Genomic DNA, 12,741 nt, shown 5'->3' with positions numbered 1-12,741 from the left:
CTTTCCCCATAATTCCATGAAGTGCATAGGGGGATCCAGAGATCCACTCACAGCCCATGAGGAAAGGTGCTCATGCTGGACTAAGTGAACGTTGAAAAGCTGTAATTTAATGGGAAACTTGAGCAGAGAAAGATAGAGAAAGATAGAGAGAGAGATCCCTTTCTTCCAAACTAGAAGAGATTATCCTTGAAAGACTACATCCCACGAACTAAAATGACCCACTCTAAGCAGTTTTGGGAAGACTGCATTAACTGTGGGAGGGACTCAAATTACAGCAGGTTGGGTGGGACTGGTACTCATGAAAATTAGAACCACACTAGAAAAGTTTGCAGAGAATTATGTCCCATGGGAAGAACTCCACAGCATAGCAAAAGAAAATCCTCTCCCTAAGTGAACTGAAGAAGGATTTAAAGTGAAAACACTGAGCAAAACTCTCACACGCTATCTTCCTGTGCTGTCAGTGGGAAGGAAGGAGGGACTGGAGGTGGAGAAAAAGAGTGTTTTAAAAGTTTTATTTTAGTTCTGATTATCCTCTTTTAGATCTGTTAATAAAATTTTCATTATACCTTTTAAATTTGAGCCTGTTTTGCCCCTTGAGTGTTTCCTCCTGGTCCTTACCTCAACTCAAGAGCCCTTTAGTTTTTCTTTCCTCCTCCTCTGCTGAACTACAGCAGAGGAAAAAGAATAGTTTTTCGTGAGTGCCTGGCTTTTAGCCAGTATCAATCCATGACACCAGTATAAACTGATGCTTTGCAGTGTATGCAGCTATGTGCTTAGGAATCATACATCTGGAGACATAAATATTAAATGCACTATGACATGGTGTCTTTGTGATCTTGGGTGAACCTTTGGTAATTTTGTAGAAGGGTTGTCTGTGGGATGCAAGTTGGAAGTTTTTCAGAATCTGGAAAGCAATGTTCTTTCAGTTTAAATTTTGCACAATCCAAAAATTCACTAGTCCATGTGATCAAAATGTATGCATTTTAGTTTTGAAGAGTCAGCCTGTAGCAGTGGCAAGTCTATTTCCACTATAAGCTTAATTGCTTGTAGAGATCCAGTCCTTTTGTGTATTTTAATCTATTAGACTGAAGGGTAAAAGATTTTCTGAAAACTGCTTGATAAATCAAAATAAGTGTGTTTCTTTCTAAGATTGTTGGCCTGCACGAGTCTGAACAAAAATTACAAGTGCAGATTGAAGAACAGGAAATTAAGTCCATACACCAGAAAAATATGATGTGTGAATTAGAATCTGCACTTGAACACATCAAGGTGCAATGTGACAGGCAGCTGACTCACCAACGCCAAGAACATGAGAAAAAAATACAGTTTATATTGAAAATTTTCAAAGGTATTTTCTTCTTGGGCAGGAATTATACAGCAAGTATTTTCTTTGGTCATTGACAAAGAAATACTGTATTCCAACTGAAAAAATGAATAAGGTTCAGAGATATATTTTGGCTGTCACTAATTCTATTGCTATGTAGGATGTCAAGGAACAGACACATGGTGTCTGTATGAATGAAAAACAGAATATTTTTTAAAAGCAGTATCAGAACTGTCGTATTTTTGTATTGAATTTACTGATACTGAAAAGTAAGACACCAGTTTTGTTGATCTTGATCTTCTAAATACTATTACAACTATATGTAGGATTAGCACAGCCTTTTTGATCTTATTTCATGTGAGTTAAACCATGCACATTGCAAGCAAAATGCCATCAAGATACTCTGTCTAATTGGGCATCTTGATTTTTGGCAAAGCTACTTGGTTCTTAAACTGATTTTATTTCTTCTAGAACAAAATAGTGAAGGTATTGCAGATACCCTGAAAGGGTATGAAGTAAAAATCCAGCAACTGGAAAAATATTTATTTTTCTATAAGAAAACCAGCAGAGAGCTGAAGAAGAAATTGAAGAGCCTTCTTGGAGAGTCATCTGAATAATTATGGTCATCCAGTAAATGTAAGCATATTATCTGATAAATGTTTATGCAATTCTCAACAGACCATTTGAAGAAGTATGTCAGATAGCTGTAGAACATTGTATTTTTACTGTATTAACTGTTTTTTGGGAATATATTCCACCTTTACCCACGTTTCAAGTGAGAGACATTTATTTATAGCAGTAGCTCTAGCAGTGGTGTGCCAATGGTTTAAATTCTTGCTCTGTTTTCTTTGGATTCTAACAATTTCAGCATTTACAACCTCAAACTGTTACAGTTCAGGCAAAGGAATTTTACTCTCTGAAAGCATCTGAACGCTACTGTAACTAACAGCTCTGTTATATGCCATGCATTTGATTTCTTAAAAGTTTCTGGGAGATTGTCAATGAAAAGTGCCACACTTACAGTTACTAACTTATTTTAGCTATTTACTAAAGCTGAAAGAGCATTTACACTTTTGAAGGGGAAGAAGAAATGGTCTCTATGGCAACTCTGTGCTTTGACATAAAAAAACCCCAACCAACTGAACAAACAAAACACAACAACCATTAGTATAAGTTTTTAAATGTTACATGTCCTTCTTGCCAGAACCCAGATGTACAACAGAGCTATTCATGTGGAGGAGAAAAGAAGATTAAGTTTCATCACCATTTCTGTTGTCTTATACCTCTCAATGCCACCACAATACCACACATACACAATATAGCCTTCTTGGCCTGTGTTTGTTTCTTTTTAAGGCTCAGCAAGACTGGTTCTTCCTCCCAAAGGATGCTTCTATTTCTTCCCACTCAGTGAAAATTCAGTTTCTTTCCTACACAGAGACGCTGATCACACCCCTCTGCTCCCAGAGTGAATTAGGGCTCAGCCCTTTCCCTCTAAGGCAAGATAATGAGCCTTCATATTCATGACTATAAAGTACACTATAAGACTGTGAACATGATTATTCTAGAGCCTGGATAATGAGTGAGCATGGGAAAGATTATTCTGTGTCTAGTATACACAGAAGCATGCAGAAGCATGTAGTTTAGGATATGTATCTTTGTGGACAACCTCTTAGCCTTGGGAAATTTTAGCAGTAGGAAGAAGGGAGAAGACCCCTATGAATTTCCAGCTTTTCTTATGCATATATTTGCAAGTTTTGGAAGATGCTCTGGATAGAGTTATTTTTCTTTTTAGTGCTTTTCAGTACATTATGAAACATATTGCTATATAATGCAATAAAACCATAATTTGTTACTGGGCTTTAGAAAGAATAAAATCCCTGTTTGTATATTGCAGTCAAATTTGTAAATGTCTTTTGTGTGTTGTACTAGTATAGTTGCTGACTTTCAGTACATGAATAATTTCAAATTTGTCATGGTTCAGTTGTTTTTGGACTTCTTTCTAGGATCCATGACAAATTCTAATGGTGAGCCTTGTATTAACAGCACCTTCTCAGATGAGAGTAATGGCAAGTACCACTTATGGTTTTGTAGATGATGAACTTTTTGAATAGAAAGGGCAAAATGCGAGGTGCTGATAACTTTTTACTATGTTCATTCTGTGAGTTGCTGATGCTGTAAAACCATGTTGCCTGCTTATGTCAGGCACTTAGAGAAGTTGTAACTTCTGCCTAACAGTATTGGTGTTGTTATCCAGTCAAGAGGAAGGACAAGTTGCTTCTGATGAATTTAAGTGAAAACAGCTGTCTTTACTAACTAAAGTAAAAGTACTTTTTCAAGTATCAGAAAATTCCCATTCTGTCAGTCTGCTCCATGTACTTTAAGCAATTAATAAAAAGAGTAGTAAAATAATTTAACAAAATTCTATACTGCTTCATTGGATTTTGTAACAGTCCCAATTCCTCGTGCAAGTTTTTTGGGCTTTGCTTTAGATACCATCTAGGCAATGCTAACACAGACTGAAAACAGGGAGAGAAGGCAATTTTCCTTACCCACTGTGGTGAATAGCAGTAGTGTGTAATTAATATTTTCTTCCTGATGGTGAATCAGATTTCCAATTTCAGTTATGTGTAATAGGAGAAAATACAGCAAAGAGCAGGTCTGTATTCTTGTTATACTGCAGCTTTGAAGGAACTTCTCTTAAACCTGAGAAAATTCTAATTTTTTTTAACTACTTCAGTATTGGACAGAATATTCCTAATTCAGTACAGAAATATCCCCAACAATACGTAGCTCTTAAATGCAAGAAAATATGGATAAAATTTAAGAAAGCAAATAGGTTGGAAATAGGTTTTGGATAACAATATGTTTTGGATGTCCCATTCATGGAAGTGTTGAAGGTCAGACTGAACAGGGCTTTGAGCACCTTGACCTAGTCCCTGCCCTTGGCCGTCATCCTAAGAGGGTATGTAATAGACCTGGGTGTTGAAAGGTCCTTTCTGACCCAAAGCATTCTGTGATTCTGAAATGTTACGGTCTGTGTCTTGTTTATACCTATATGACTTTCATCTGGAAAATGGAGATGCCAACATGTGCAACTACCACAGAAAAAACTCCTCTCTGCCTGTTAGGTGTTAAGGAAAGTGTCATATGTCATTCTCCAGAGCCAGCCTAGTAATAAACAATTCCTCTGGTACTACAAACACAAAGCTCAAACATTTAGTTTGTCCCATGTTAACTGTCACTGAATGTAATATGGCTATAAAAATGCAGAATTGTTTGTGCAGCACTGAATGTAGTACTAAATCCTGGGATCTTACTTAGTAGTGACAGTTGCTGAAGTTGAACATTACGGAATGTTAAACTATGAGTAGGAGCTGGCTGATTAGAAGCAGATTAGAAAACCTCTGTCAGTTACCTGGGAAAAAAGCAGAGAACACAGGAATTAGAGGGAAATAACCAGAGAAGAGATAAAAAAGTAGACAAAGCAAAATACCTGTAAGTCTTTAGACTTTTTTTCCTCACACACTGTAGCACTAAGCCATTTCCAAAGCAAAGTATGTGTGAAGAGAGCACTTCACTTTGGTGGGCAGCAGGGGAGGAAAGTGAGACAAAATTCTTTATTAATAAAGGTACCATGAATCTGTAATGCTGTTACAACTTACTAATGATTTCTGAAAACTAGTTTCATGAAGATGCCAACAGTGAAATAGAATGAAATTCTATTTCATTCTATTCTATGAAATTTCAAAGAAATGAGACAGTGTACATTTATTGAGATTTCATTATAATGCTGAAAGTCTTATTGCAGACTCACCAATTTGTTTGTCCTGCCTTTGTTTGTTTGTTTGTTGTTTGTTTTCTGGCCAACTCTTTGAAAATAATTTTGAAATATGGTACCAATTGATGGTAGTGATGCCAGTGCTCAGAACGGTGGACCCTGTGACCACAGAGGATAAAGTGTGTATAATTATATCCTGACAGATAGAATGCTATTGGGTGGAATGAAGTAATCTGTTTTGTTAGAGTCTGATTCAAACTAAACCCCCTTCATTTGGAAAGGTGGTAGGTTTTTTCATTATCTGCTGCACTACAGAAAATACTTATAAGAACAAGACTTTTATCTAATCAAATCAGTAAAGCCTGTAACTTGGAGATATGACTTATTTTCCAACATGTTTGTATTTGTAACAAATTTTGAATTAGAAAATCCAGGATATTTGTCTTTTCACAAAAACTAATTTGTCTATTTCAAGGTGTTATAAAATTGCTAGATTATTTTTAGAGAGAGTAATTTAATTATTCTATATTGTATCAGAAGTCAAAATCCAAAAGACTGATTACTTGCTATTCTATAAATTTGTCTTCCCTTAAGTTTTAATTTGTCCACCTATCCCTATTTGACCAATTTAGTTTGATTTTCTTTCTCTCTCAGGACATTTATTTGAAGCTTTGCCCACCTCCTGCCCTGTCATCCCACACTGTAGAACTAACTTGTGTTGTTTCTAGTGCTACTGAGTTTGACATACTTAAAAATCAGTTTGTTTTATGCTTGCTGATTAACAGGAGTTCTATTTAAATGAAACCAAAATTGAATTCTAGAAGTGCCTGTTGATGCCATCATAAAAAAGTCATGATTCCACCATAAAAACCAGTTTTTAAGTGTTCAAGTAACACATAATGTTTCTAACTTGGGCAATGCTAAATACATTTCTTATTCAACACAACTCCTTTCCCTGTTTACCACTTGCTGTATTAGCCTGTCCAGTATAGAATTAGTCTATCCAATATAAATTACACATAAATTCTTCAATCAGCTGATTTTTTCTCTTCTATGTTGTTCTTACTCTTAAATTCTTTCTATGTCTCTTGGGGAAAAAAAAAATTGTATTTTCTCATATCTAGTTCCTTTTACATTTGTAATAAATGAATGTTCACAAAGCTTTTTTTGTAGCTGTTGTAGTTTGTTTCAGGAAGGATACTTCTCTTCTGCTTTCTTTGGAAAATTCAGCAATTGTTTCAGTATTATTTTCTCACAATGAGTCACTTTAGAATGGAACTGTATATGAATTTGCAATAGAAAGCTTTGATATTAACTTAATTTTCTGTACAAATGTTCAACACTATTTTGTATCTGTTCTAGTTACTTTGAAATACTCTGTAAATTGTGTTGCAACACAGTAAAACCCTTCTTTTTCAAAAAGGTTAATTAAAAAAAAAATCAAACCCGCATAACTAAGGCTGAGGTGACAAAGCCAGAATAAAGATCAAAAGCATCAAAATGAGAGCAGTAATGCTCTCATTTACTGAACAGTGAGTTCAGACTGCATAGATTCAGTGCTAGCTTTAAATAGGCAGTTGAAGTTCTGAAATGAGACGAATTTTCCCAATGAAACAAAAACAGAGGCTAGGGAGATAAAGAGGCTTGTTGGAAAGACCAAAGCACAGTATACATGTAGGGAGGAACTGGAGAAAAGAATTCTGGGATGGATATGACTAAAGACTACTACACAACCTTAAATATTTTTTTTAATGAATCAAACTAACAAAAATAACTCTGGTTAGGGCAACAGTTATGGAAAACTGTGGGGTTGCATTTTCATGTTTTATTGTAGTTCATTGTATTTTGTATATCAAAATGGTTCATTCCTTTGTACCCTCTGCACCCTTTTGGTTTAGCCCTGGCTTTCCCTCCTCTCCTTACGTGTCAATCTCCCCAAAAGTGCTGAATCATTCCCCTGTCTCCTCCCAGGTGCCCTGTCTGTCACTCAGCGCCCCTTCCCTTCTATCTGGAAGCTTCCATAGAGGGTGTGGGTGATTGGACAAGGGCCTGGGGCCCCTCCCCTGTTCCTCCCTGACTGGATGCCCTAGTTGTCACTTACTGAGAGAGCCACACCCGTGTATATTCCCATTGGTTAGTCGGGTTTCCCCCCTCAGTATATAAGCTGTTGTTTGCACCACTTCAGTGCTTCTTTGAGCTGGAGTTGAGTTTGTTTGGGCTCTGGGGGTTCTCTCAGAGTCTCAATAAACTTTGGAGTTTTTTCCCTGAAGAATGCCATCTCTGTTATTTGTTGGTGGGATCAGCCAAATTGCTGGACCCAGGAAGGCACTCTCCAAAGCCAGCAGGATCCAGTGGGGAGTGCGAACCACTATCGAATTGCCCCTTTTGGAGCTAGCCGGGGCTGGAAGGAAATAATCTCCTGTGGAGTAGGGACGATGTGTCAGAAAACAGATGCTAATGGTTTGGGATAATGAAAAGGATGATTCTTTTTCCTAGAATTTTTAATGGGTGATTCTTTGTAAGAACTAGGAAAGCAATCACCTAAAAACAAATCTCACTGAAAGTGACCCAAGGTAATTTAATTTATCAGAATTATTGAAGACCTGGCAAGGATGCTACCTTCTGGTTGAGACCTAACAAGGACATATGCTTGAGATTTGATGCACTCAAGGCAGAAAATCTGCACAATGAGGCCCCTATAATGCATAACTGGGTAGAAAGCCCCCTAAAGTGTTACTGGGTAGACAGTAACAGGGTAGGTAATTGCTGTCGACCTAGTTAAGCTTTAGCATGAAGCTTTTTAAATTTAACCCTTTAACTGAGTCTAAAACAAAAGCCCTAACCTTTGTTCTGGCAAATCAAGAATGGAAAAAAATATGTAGAATATCTTTTTAATGCCATATGAAAGTAGAAGTTTGTATTCTTCCCTTTTCCATTAAAAATAAATCACAGGTGTTTGTATTATGTTTTGGTTTGAATATTCAGAAATACAAGGAATGTTATGTGTCATTTATAGCCAAACTTTGGAGATATTGTATGTAAGTTTTACTGTCATTAGAACACCTGAGGCCTCATCTAAAGTCAAGATTGTGTCACTAGTATCAGGTAAAACATTAAACAGAATTCAGCCGAACAGGTTCAAAACCTTTTGCTAATATTCTTAATTTGATTCAACTTGATGTGAGCCACTGCTTTCACTTTGATACTGTCTGGTCACTGCATGTCCATTTTCAGTTTGTTTCTTTGTAGCCAATTTAGATGGCTTTGCACTGGTTACATCAACTAGGGAAAAAATAGTGAATTGATGCTGTCTAGTCAAAGCTGGGAATATTGCTGAACTTCTGCAGTAAACACCAGTACCTGTAGGTGAAGAAAATTAAGTGGCATAAAAATTAACCTGGTCTGTCTAATAAACATTCTGAATTCTGTTCTTTAATATCAGCAGTTAATGAAGAAAAGTTACACAGGTGGTTTTAGAAAGAGGAAATAAAAGGCACAGGTGGAAGAAAGTGGGAAAGAAAAGGAAAGGCAAGAGAAAATAAATGTTTTTAAAAATCCATACATACAAGGCTCACCATTTGAACTTGTCATGCATCCTAGAAAGCAGTCCAAAAACAACTGAACCATGACAAATGGCTAAGAGGATTAAGAAGTCAGAATTCTTTGCTGTATCATTTTCATTTCCCATGTGCTGTTTATAAGCATTGCTCTCAACTACCTGATGAGAACCCATATGCATGCTCTGGTTAGGGTATTTTCCATCTGGACCCTTTCAGGTCTGGCAAATGAGATCCCATATTCCTGTTATATGCACCAAAATTAACATGAAGATAAAAAAATTCTTTGTTAAATTTCTCTCCTTGCTTAGTTAAGTACTTCCAATAACTTCCAAGTTATTTGCTATAAATTTTTAGTATCCTTGCTACTTACAACAAATATACTTCTGTAAATAACACAAATTCCTCTAACTTGTCAACTTCTGCTAGCTATAACCAGGTAGAAGTTGTGCTACTCTAGTACAAGGTCTGTTCATGTAATGTTACAATCAGCATGAGCTGTATCCATAAACTGTGAACACCCTGTGATGAGGAATATCTCCTTGCTCTTTCATCTAATTTCTGCTTGAAATCACTTCTTGACTGCAGTGCAGGATTCTACTGTGTAATGTCCCTCACTCTGCTAGACAACAAGATAATGTGGCAGAGGCAGAAGTGTTTGGCTGCAGCAGAAGTCAACACCTTGTAGCATCACAACCAATGGGCAAAAGGAACATGTGTGACTTAGGAAAGGCTTAATACTTGAATATGCCTGGAGTCATTCTTATCTGCATCAAACAAATGCTCTAGAACAGGCAAAATCTGGAATTCCCTTCAGCCAATCTGTGGTATTCCTATTTTAAGGTCTCTTAGCAAGTCTTCAAATCTTTAGTAAAAATGTTAAGAGTTGTGGAGCCTACCATGCTGTATTACAGAGTTTTTTCTACTATTAGCTGAACCAATCTACAAAGGGTGTTGAGAGGTTATCCCAAGAGCAGAGCAAAGCAGCAAATCATCTTGTGATTCAGAGTATTGGATGGGAAACATCCATTCTCATCTAAGCAAAAAAGGACATTTGATTCTACAGTTCAGCCACATACATACTTTACACCAAAACAGGAAAAGACATCTTGAATTTCCTGAGATGCAAGAGTATTTTGGGAGAATGCCTAATTTGGTAATGCAGTTTTAAGTTGTGCTTTAAGTTTTTTTGGTCCAAGTTTGAGGAAGGTATGATTTCCTGCTGTGGAATGCTACCTTAGCTGCGGGAATTGTAATTTTCTCTTCTTCCCCCTCCTCCCCTCCTTCCCACGCATTCCCCCTTTGTCCTGTGACTCAGCCCACCCCTCCCCCCTTCCCATGCAGTCCTTTGTCCCAACCCTGCGTTCCCATATCACTCCCCCTTGCCACACGGTCCGGTCCCTCCCCCCCCACCCCTTTACCATCGCCTCTCTGTGCCCAGACGGGGGCTGTAGCCTTGCATGTCCCTGGCGGTCGGGAGGCTTTTTCTTTTCCAAGGAGGACGCCACCTCACTCAGTCTTTTTGGAGTAATTCATACTGGAAAGCTCCTTCTCTTTCTCGGAAAGCTACCTTTTCTACCCTCTCCTCCCTATTCTGGGCTTTGGGGGTGAGGGGATCGAAAGGACACCAATGGTACAGAATTGTAAGCGACGACACGTCAGCTATGGGAGAATTGTTAACATCCTAAGGGAGGCCCTACACATCCATGCATTTCATCAGCTTCCAGCCACGTCGGGCCCCTCTCCTGTAGTATTCCCCTTCAGCTTCTGTGAAGCTTCCCCTTCCCTTTTCCCCACAGACTTCCCCAAACCTTCTCCCTTGGGGATGGCAGCAGCCGAGCCGCCCCAAGCGCCCTGCCGGACACTGTTATCCTCCCTTAGGGGCGGCACTGGCCGTGCCTCCCCGGGTGAGATGCAGTGCACCCAGCACCCCCTCCCAAGATGGCGCTGGCCATGCTACAGGGATCCCATTTTCCCACCTTGACCCTTCTCTTCCACCCCAAGTTTTCCCGCTGGCCCAACCCCTCCCCGAATGGCCCTGCACCATCCTGCAGTGGGCCAGCCCCTATTGGGGGGAGGTGAGGTTGGATTAATCCCTCAGTTCTTCTTCTGGCCCCCCTCTGATGGGAGGGATCACCAGAGGGGTCCCTCTGTTAGAGGACCTCCCTTTGTAAGAGAGCTTGCCCCTTTGCTGTGGGAAAGGGGGGGGGTTCAAAGGGAGTGGAGCTGGAAACCCGGACCAGAGCTCCACTGTTTCTCTTTCCCCTGAAACAGTGACGCCCAGGTTCTCCCCTCTATCCCATCTAAATGTACCTTGCCCAAAGTTCCCTTATTATTTCAATGCAAGTTTTCCCCATTGCTTGTGATAATTTGGAAATAACTCCTTGGATTGAGATATATCTTATAGAAGGAAAGATCATCCTCTCTAATTACTGCCCACAATGGTATGCCAACTTCGCAATCAAATAATCAAATTGGAGAAACCACGTTGCTGTTTGGTGCCTGTTTCTGCTCTGCTAGTATGCGAAAAACCACAAGCATCGCATCATGAATCCTGCTTTCATCCTCGATACAGAATGTGTTTATGATAATTTTGTACTTTGTCTTAAATTGTAATGTGGAAAAAATTTTTGCTCCATTCATTGATTGGTGTATCACTTTCTGATGTCTCTCTACTTACATTTTCTCAGTAATTTGTAACGTTGCTAATTTGTTTTTACCTCAGAACTCCCTTTCCTTTATGTAAATTCAAAAGACTGAGCTGCGGGGTTTGTAATTTTCTCTTCTTCCCCTCCCATTCCCCCTCTCCCCTTCCCACATGTTCCCCCTTTGTCCTGTGACCCAGCCCACCCCTCCCCGCTCCCCCGCGGTCCTTTGTCCCGACCCTGCATTCCCTTATCACTCCCCCTCACCACGCGGTCCGGTCCCTGTCCCCCCCCCCTCCCCTCCTTTCCCATCACTGCTCCTACTTCCCTGGGGTCTCCAGGGCTCCGGGGTCTCCAGGGCTCACCCTGTCTCCTGCCCTGTCCCTATTGGCTGTGGCTCAGGTTCCCCCACCCTGGGGTATAACCGACCCCTGGGTCAGTGTCCGTGGTCTCGGGGACACACTCCCACAATAAACACGTGTCTGCCCCCGAGCCCCGTGTCATCCTTCCGTCTGTTCCCACACTAGAACTGAGCCTCGCAGAGCAAAAGGGGAAAAGCGGCGCCGTCTCTCCCTCCCGCCATGCTCCCGCAGGCACCTGCCCAGAGCCGGTCTCGCACGGCAACACTTAGCAATACCTTTAAAGTAGTAAATGTCTAGGATGTATTCTTCTTTAGCTGGGGCCAAGTAACTTAAAGGCAAAAGGTACTGAATTATTTCATTGATGTACATTCACAAACTATGCCAAGTTACTCTTCTTGCATCTTCCGACACCAAACCCCTGCATCTCACTACAGGCCTCTGTGACACCTCATGTCTCATGGATTGGAGCTCCAGCAAACCACAGCTGCACGGCCAGCACCTGCACTCCCAGACCCTAGTTGGGAAACTGGTGACCTTCTGCATGGACCTCTGGAGATCACCATCCAGGCTAAGCCTTCTGCCAAGGGAAGGTCAGCTAGAGCAGGTTACACAGGAACATGTCCAGACAGGTTTTGAATGCCTCAAGAGAGAGAGAATCCATGACCTTCCTGGGCAGCCTGTTCCAGTGCTCTGTCATGCTAACTGTAAAGTTCTTCCCCATGCTGAAGTGGAATTTCCTGTCTTTGAGTTTATGCCCATTGCTCCTCGTCATGTTACTGGGCACCCCTGAAAAGAGGCTGGCACTATCTCTTTGTGAAAAACGCCAGTCACTTGTTTAGTTGATAAGTTTAACAGGAATAAAATAGCTATTAAAATAGTAGCAAAAATTAGAGCAGTAAGTATTTGGACAATAAAAAGCAAAGAATTATGGATGTCTGGGTGCCTTGCACTCTGCCACAAAGCACACCTTGCTAAATAAGGATTACCCCTTAAAAGCAATAGCCTGTTGCGTATTCATAATCTCATACATGATTTAAAAATTCAAACAAAGGATTTCTTCTGCTTAGAAGGATTT

At 39.9% G+C, this 12,741-nt stretch overlaps 1 protein-coding gene across 1 annotated transcript in view; it reads left to right on the top strand.

Moving 5' to 3' along the window:
* The window catches only part of KIF27 (kinesin family member 27), a 29,050-nt gene extending 27,160 nt beyond the window's left edge, over positions 1-1,890 (top strand). Inside the window, exon 10 of the mRNA XM_077790319.1 lies at positions 1,796-1,890. The gene's annotated coding sequence lies outside the window, so the exon portion shown is untranslated. The remainder of the gene's footprint in view (positions 1-1,795) is intronic.
* Positions 1,891-12,741: the final 10,851 nt, after the last annotated feature.

The sequence above is a fragment of the Lonchura striata genome, chromosome Z (assembly GCF_046129695.1).
Source record: "Lonchura striata isolate bLonStr1 chromosome Z, bLonStr1.mat, whole genome shotgun sequence".
NCBI classification, from domain to species: Eukaryota; Metazoa; Chordata; class Aves; order Passeriformes; family Estrildidae; genus Lonchura; species Lonchura striata.
This window is presented reverse-complemented; position numbering and strand designations above follow the sequence as displayed.